The following is an 8,576-nucleotide window of genomic DNA, read 5'->3' on the forward strand; positions in this document are numbered from 1 at the left end:
GGAGACAAGACCTCGCTAATGCTATTCACCACCTGTGTACAGGAGGTATTCCGAGGCCTGGATTGGGAAGAGTTCGGGATAAGAGTTGATGAAGAAACCTTAGTAAGCTGTGCATCGCTTCTGCTGCTACTGGAGGTGTTGGTGAAGGCAATCATAGCAGGTGGCGACAGAAAGTTGGGGGGGGGGCGAAGGGCGAACGAGATCACGAGGATTGCGGAGATAAAGCAACAAAAGTGCCATACGGATTATTTGAAGAGATGTGGGAGAGGCCTCCTTCCTGCAGCGGGCATAGTGAGGCTGCTGTTGCCGCTGATGATATCTTTATTGATCAAGATTCCTACACCTTGTTCTCGTCTGTCCACTAAACAACGATAGAGTAGTATGTGTCTGCCCTTGAGCACAGCATATGCTTCCTTTGCCTTCTAACCTCGCCATGGCCTATGATATCCCATTTAATATCCACTAGCTCCTTGAATAGCACAGCTAGGCTTGCCTCACTGTATAATGTTTTAGCGTTAAACGATGTCAGGTTAATTTTCCAACAAATTCGCGGCCGATCATTGTGGTCGATGCGTAGGGAATGCGTTAGCATGTGGGCTCAAATTTCGTGGGTGCTTTCTGGTGACAACTGAACTCATTCACACCAATGACATTTTAATTTTAATTTCTTTGTTGCCCTGCTGCAATGGTTGAAATCTGCCGCCATTCCGTGTGACTTGCTTCAGGCTCGTAAGATGGCGATGTTGGTCGATATCTCCTAAAGTGCCTCACTAATAGAGGAACCTTAATATCGCCAGATCCCCAACCGTGCCTTGCGACTGCATCCATGAACTTCAGGTGGTGCTTCCATGTCCCCGTCTTTTTGAGCCATCTCCTCGTGTGCTTTTGCGTTCGGGAGAAGTTTAATGTGGAGCAAGGCGACGGCTGCCAAAGCAGAGCGCCATACGCCGTCAGTATAACACGCGGGGCGAAAGGCTGCTCCGGGTTTCATTTCGCACAAGGGTTGTAATGCTAACGCATTAGAATGGTATGGTTTATGGAGGGTTAACGTCCCGAAGATACACGTGGCTATGAGGGTCGCCGTAGTGGAGGGGTCTGGTGTTATTTAGAGCACCTGACGCTTGTTGGGTCCTTTAACGCGCAGTGGCCGCGCACAGCACACACGAGGTTTTGCACTCCGCCTCCATAGAAATGCGGTCGCCGCCACCGGGATTCGATTTCGTGGCCTTGGATTCAGTGGGAGGTTGTCTTCCTGAACTTCTTCGAAGCGGCTGGAGGCGACGAGCTACGGCCGACATAGCAAAGAAATACTGCTGAAATACCTCGGAGCTGGAGCCTCGTCGCATCGCGGAGCACTTCCGATCCTTGAACCACATACCCTTGGACAACCCTCACTTAAGGTGGTGTTGAAGACCCCCCAGTGCTGTTGTCGCCATGCTAGACGTGCACTTCGCCGTAGCCACAATTGATCTCGTGAAATGTCACCGGTTCTGTCGGCATCACCAACTACGCAGTGGGACTTGTAAAGTTTACGTCAGTATTATTCGAGAGCTTTCAGCTACACGGAATTTCTGAATAGCTACTGAGAGTATGGTCCGCAATCAGTTACTGGAGGGAGCAACTTCATAAATAACAGGAGAGCACCTATTCCCAAAGAAATCTTTCAGACCCTTCTACGCGCAATTCCCATAGAGAATCAGATCGAGCACACGCAACAGCAACTAAAAAAATTCACCGACAGATCTTCGCGGACCCGCGTTCAAGAAATGAAAGCAATGACATCCAGCCCTTTGGGCGAGAGCTAATATTGCCCTTTTTCAGCATGACCAACAAAAGGGCACGTTTAGACATTTGGAACTGTGTGGAAACCTCGAAAAAATAAGACAAAGGGAAATAAAATAGTACCTCCAGACATTTATGAGAAAGCTAACGCCATCAGAATTCTAGATGTCGGCAACCAGGGTGGCTCACCGGAGGAAACTCTTGCCAGTATTGAGATAGGACTAAAGCCCTTTTCTATCATAGTCAATACAGGGGGCTACAGTCTCTCTGCTTAGTAAAGACCACCACTGGAAATACTTCGCCGATGTTTATCGTTATACTTGCTTGGTGTCACCCTGTGCAATTACTCAGGACGACAAATCAAGATTGTCTTTTTTTATTGTCACGTGAGTCACAGAAAACACCGCTGGTGTCAATGCTATGCGGAGCCTGTCATAAATATCGTCGTTTCAAGCTGCCGTCACATCAAGCACTTAGAATCGCTTCCCTCTGAACTGAAGGCTTTGTTTTCACACCTTTTCACGAGGCGCTTAGGCTCGTGAAGAACTTCGTGTACCACCAGCCGCGTTGCTGGTCCGCGATGCCGGTTTCGGCCAAAACTACGGCAGCTGCCACTGCCACGTTTCCGACGAGGAGCACCATCTGAAGTAGCAGAAAGTAACTGAGTCTACTGCCGTGACGGTATGAACTGCCTCCGAGTGTTGAGGCTAACAAATTTGTAATCACCGACGCGTTTCGTCTTCCGCATACGGAGAACTCCTAATGAACTCGCAGGTAGGATGTGTTTTTCAATACGGGACTGGGCTTCCGTGTTTCACCAAGTGGTACTCGCGCGGAAGGGTCGTGACCTAACAGCATTTATTAGGCATGTCGGGCTGTTTCGTTTTTAATGCCTGTTTTGATACAGCATCTCTTCGTCTGGATTTTCAAGGAATTATGCGTCTGTCGTTGGTAAACTGCAAAAGGTGTGTTCTACTACATGGACGGTATAATTGCCTCGAAGAATGGCACGGGGGAGTACATCAAAAACTTGAATCTGGTCGAGAAATGTAGCAGGCCTTCAGCTGTGAAGCTGAATGGCAGGTGCCTTATTCGCTATTCCATAGCTGCAGTTTTCGTTGCATGTCTTCAGCGGAAGAGGTATTGGCGGTGTCCAATCTGAGCGAGCCGCAAGGCATGCTGGGTACACCGACTTCCGGGACGTTCGGCGAGGTGCGTGTGTACAGCGCTTTGATTGAAGGGCGGAAATGACAAGCTGGAGATTGGCTCTGCATGTGTTAATACGCGCGAATAAAGTCGTAAAAAAGTTGAGCATGCTGTACGTGCTTTATTATGTCCGCGCTCGGCGTTCGGTACTTGAATTAATGGCGAAAAAGCGTTGCAAGTGCGAACGTTTCGGCGTGCGTCGTCTGTTCGCGCAGAAGTTAAAAACGCTTCATTCACTCGCTAAAATGTTTTATTGTTACTCGGCTGCTACATCGACCTGTATTATACGTTAGGGTACATATTTACGAGAGGTTTCGCGCTACCAGGCGCTGAATATATGGACTGCCAGCAACCGTAGCCTAGCATTACGTATACGAGCGCACTGCGGCGCACATTGCAGCAGAGTGGCTGCGACGGTGAAGGGCATGCATCATGCAAATTCTCGGAGGACTTGAGGTAGTGGTTAGGGCACTCGGCTACCGAGTCGGACGACCCGAGCCAGTACGAATTGCACCGAGCATGCGCCTAGAATTTGTGGCTGAATACAGGCCTCTACTAGTGCGTCAAGGTCTTGCTTACGCCAGAGACATAGCAGCTATTCCGTCAATGAGAGAGCTGCGCACATTTTCTGAAGCTTTGGTGCGTGCACAAGAACCTCATTCACACAGAAAACTAACCACGCAATGCATTTCACAGCCTGCAAGGTGGTGTGAGACATTACATGCCATTTACATATAGCTTGCAGCTCTGAATGTTAAGAATCCCTGTGCTTGATTTCCCAATGCTCGTTGCTGCATTATGTAGATGAAAAAGAGGTACTAAAATAAGTGCTTCGTTTTATGGCCATTTCTTGAATTTTCACTAGCTTCAGAAAGTAAATCAATGTGGCTTCCCATCAAGGAAGAGGAGAGTTTGTAGTCATTTTGCTGTCGTGAACATAATGCAGAGAGCATGGTCGAAGAAGAACCACCAGCCACTGTACGCACAGATATCCCCAATGGAGGGTATCTCGGCTGTTAATGCATATCTACAGAAATGTGGAAATATAAAACTTATGGATTGTATGCAAAGTGTTCAAGGTAAGGCAGGCAAGGAATAACACAATAAGCTAGGCAGAAGATTAGCTTTCCTTGTGTTTATTTTAATGAAAACCTCAAGCCAAAGCACAGCATCAATGCCTGCCGCACAGCTTCGCTACAGGCATGACAACATAAACGAAGTCAGGCACAAAGACAAAACAGAAAGCAGACCACAGCCAAAAGCAGTACTAACTCTTGACATCGGCAGCTTCACTCTTTAACTGCAAAATGGTAAAGGTTCATTGGCTGTTAATTGGAAACTCTTCTTGTCATGTGGGTAATAACATGATAGAACGTTTGTCTTGCAAAAATGTTTGCAGGCACATTTTATATAGCATGTACAGCATGTAATAAATGAGTTTAAAACAGGAGATCTGAGTGACAAATTGTAAATTATAATAAATCGCACGGTATGGCATAAAAATTACGCTTCGGCTTTTTCAGCACACACAGAAGTTGATCCGAGTTGTTCTCAGCATTTTATACAAGTTCCTTTGACTAACTCTTGTGCTATGTTGAACGAAAGGCCTTCCCAGCCAGTTTTAGTCTTGGCGTGAACACTGCGGCATAGCTTGTATGTTAACTGACTATGGTAAACTGTCGCTAAGACACTGGTGATACAAAAATATGGAATGTTTGTGAACACTATTTGTTCCTTGGTGTTTTAAAACTAGGAATTTTATAGCATATTTGTTACTCCTTATCCTTACGGATAATTGACCAACGACCAATAGAGCGGACTTTGCCGTCCTTACAGCATTTCGCACTTCTTTGAATCATCAACGTCCCTCTCAATAAGTCAACCATTCAGTAGTTATTCCGATATGAAATCATGCAGTGCATCACATATGTAAGCTAGACGCAGACATTTATGTACCTCATATGCACGTTAAGCACCTAGACTGCTTTCAAATAATGCTTTGCTGCACAGCGACAGCTGATTATTATAACATTTGTTTCAGATGTCATTTCTCCTACGTGCTGTACAATAAAAGGTGAAAAACAGCTAGAGTATATTGACTGCTATATGTTTTTTAAAGTTCGATTATACTGAAGTAAAGCTCCTCATAACTTACTGCATCAGAGTATGAAATATTGGTGTTGAATAATTCTTATCACTTTGTAATGCGATCGGATTGTCTGTCACCCTCCCTCTCCGCATATAGGAAACGGAGAAACATAACTGCAACAATGCGGGTCTGCGCAAACGGGTAACTTTAATGTAACAGCTCGCATAATTTCTCCACTGTGCTCATGTCGATAGGCTGGTCTGCTGATGAAAACATGTGTTTCACTTTGGGCGTGACGTTAGCAAATATATTCTCGTGTAACATTTTATAAATCCTAACAGTGGTCGTAAAAATATACTGCGACCAGAAATGTTAGGCAACGGGACCTCGCCGTGGTCAGTGTCGCCCGTTTCTTCAGCTTTGGTTGTGATCGCATAGGCCTGAAGTGTTAGATCTGAATTCTAGCTGTAGTGACGGAGGCCAAACAGGACATACCTGCACACCTACGACCGCGCGGTGCTACTGCCGTCATGCGAGAACGGCTGTATCCGAAGTAGTCCGAGCGAGAAATTGGTGCTGCTCAAGGATTGAAAACAGCCTACGTAACCAGATCCACAAACTTCCACAACGCTATCAAACGTTTACCGCCAACAAAATGCTCGAAGCAAAGTCAAGAGCTGTCCGTGGGGCTCGTAGCAGGCAGTCTGCCAGCGGATCGCAACGGCGTACTGTTTTCGCCGTTCACTATTGACGGCACTCGGAACATGCTGCATTCCGTTGCTTTGAAGTTGATTCAGTTTGAGGCAGCGCACAACACCCTTTTTTCAGAGATTTGAGCGTTGGTATTAAAGAAAGAAAGGTGGAAACCGCATGTCTGCAAGAAAGCGAAACCGCAGGAATGACCCGGTAGTCCAAAATTCACGTGACAGAGCTCAGCCGTGACGCAATGTCCGCCGTAGTTTGGACACCACCTATTAGTCTACTGCTTTCACGGTCGTCGAAATCTTTGTTTCGTGAGGAATGCGCTTTGGGTTTGGGAGAATATGCTGCCCTGGAATAGCCGCCTAGTTGGCTTTCCTGTCTGGATATATGTGTGTGCCTCCCAGACTTTTTATGTTTTGGAATGTGGGGTTCTGGAGGGGTATAGTGGCCTGTGGTGTCTTGTGGCGTAAGCATGCTTAGGTTCTTTTTTTCTGCTCTATGTCTATGCAATAAACAGTGAAAAATCATCAGTGTTGTCGAGGTTGTGTTTCCGGCTGCTGACTGAACGGACACAGGTTCGATTCCGGATTTTCCGCCGAACGGGATCACTGATACTATTGCATGAAAACAGTGTGGGCTATAACCTAGGGTAGAAATTATTCGGTATATTAGTAGGGCGGCAGCTCCCGGGAGTAGTGTATGTGGACGATGTTGGGTTATGAGCAGAAATCCATCGCCGCTGTTTCTCAGTGAATGTGGCGCTCGGCGAAAGATGCCGGTTCGATCCCGGCCGCGGCGGCGGAATTTCGATGCCGGCGAAATTCTAGAGGCCCGTGTACCGCGCGGTGTCAATGCACGTTAAAAAAACCCAGGTGACCGAGATTTCCGGAGGTCTTCACTACGGCTTCCCTCATAGCCTGAGTCGATTTGGGACGTCAAACCCCTTTAACCGTCAACCATAATAACTGAAATCCAGGAAGATTTAAAGACTGCTTAATATTTGTGGAGACAAAGGGGACTCTCTGTTCTCTACATTTAGCGCAAATAAGTAAGACTTGATAATATTCAACTCTACCGCTGGACAGTGCTAACTGCAGAAGGCCACCAGTCACCCATGGCGACAGAATACAAGTTTCTCAAAGTATGTGCGAATGAAGAAGCGATGTTGCTACTTGGAAAAGCATGGAGAGACTACTAGGGCGAAAGGGCGAAGAGGTGTCACGATAATGAAGCACAGAGCATACAGAAGTACAGTAGGTTTGAAGTACTGAAAGGTATTTGCAAAGGAATATTAGCTGCAGGTCTTACTTATCAGGAATGAGGATTTGTGCCAAAGGGGAGTAATTCAGACAGGACTAGAAATAAACCGGAGAGTTGTTGAGTGATTGACATTGAGTACTCACGGTAAAATTATGTTTATTAATGCGATAGCGTTTAGTTTGTCGTGTCAAAGAAAAAGAAAGGAAATCCGGCTTCCCTGTCATGAAAATACCTGATTGGCTGACATGAGGTTCTATAGCGCACAGAATTGAAGGGACAGAACACGAGCGCTAAACTTCCACTGAATGAAGTTTATTTTGCCCTGATAGCCTTATAAAGATCACGTAAGGTACAGGTATAACCTACTAACAATGATTATCTTGTGAAAGTCATGATGTGTCAAGGGAAGAGATCAACAAAAACAATAAAAAACAGCAATCAGTGAGCAAGTTTCACACTATCGCCACTCCTTGAATCTAAGAAAGCTATGTAATAACACCAAAGGACCACTGATACAATTTTCCAATTCCTCTTTTTCCATTGCTACAGCTTCTATTATTTCCCTTGTTTTCTGATCGCTATTTTTTCTTAATACTGAACACTCCTCGAAGTTAGGCGTGCACTTGTGACTACGGCAGTGGCGAGCCAAATTACCTGGCGCCTGATCTCTAACATTTCTGTGGTGCTCGCTCAGTCGCTTATTCAGGCACCGGCCTTTCTGCCCTATATACACCTTGCGACATGAAAGCAGCAACCTGTATATGACGTTATCGGTGCAAGTTACAAAGGGGTTCTGATGACGTACAAAGCTGGCCTTCCTATCCTTCTTGTCTGGACATGTGTTCTTACACATGCGGGATAATTTTTCTCAGGCTGACATGCAAATTTTAACACCAACTTCCTCTGCAGTCTTTTTGAGGCAGTGGAAAATCCTGTGAATATAAGGCATTACTTCAATTTTGCTAGGAACGTTTTCTTTATCTAACAACCTTGTGTTTTTTCTTTGTCTGCGCATGCTTTATATTACTGATACTACAAGGTACCTCGGGTAACGCGCTTCCTGAAGGCGATCAAACTGATTACTGAAACCTCTTGTCTTTAGGCAGGTGCACGACTTATTGACTGCATTAGACAGGCATGCTTTTACTACTCCTCTCTTAACCGACTTGGGATGTGCCGAGGTAAACGGTAAGAGAACCTTATTGCCTCTAGACTCATACATCCAGCAAACACGACTCGAAGAAACTAATTTTAAATAAAAAAACCGGATGATACTCTCAACAGAAAGCTCGCGAGTAATTGACAGTGGCTCAAGACACTTCGCAAAGGTAGATAATGTGCTTTCTGCGACCTGAAGAAGGCTTCCATTGCTCTTACGAAAAACAACCAAGTAATCATGTACAAATCGGAACGTTTTTATCACCACTTTACTGTCTAGATTACTCTGGATCTTCCTATATGCGCTCGCAATAAACAAGTCACTAAGAGCAGGTGCTATGCACGGCCCTATACAGACTCCATGCTTTTTGCAGATACC

The sequence above is a fragment of the Amblyomma americanum genome, chromosome 1 (genome assembly GCF_052857255.1).
Source record: "Amblyomma americanum isolate KBUSLIRL-KWMA chromosome 1, ASM5285725v1, whole genome shotgun sequence".
Lineage (NCBI taxonomy): Eukaryota > Metazoa > Arthropoda > Arachnida > Ixodida > Ixodidae > Amblyomma > Amblyomma americanum.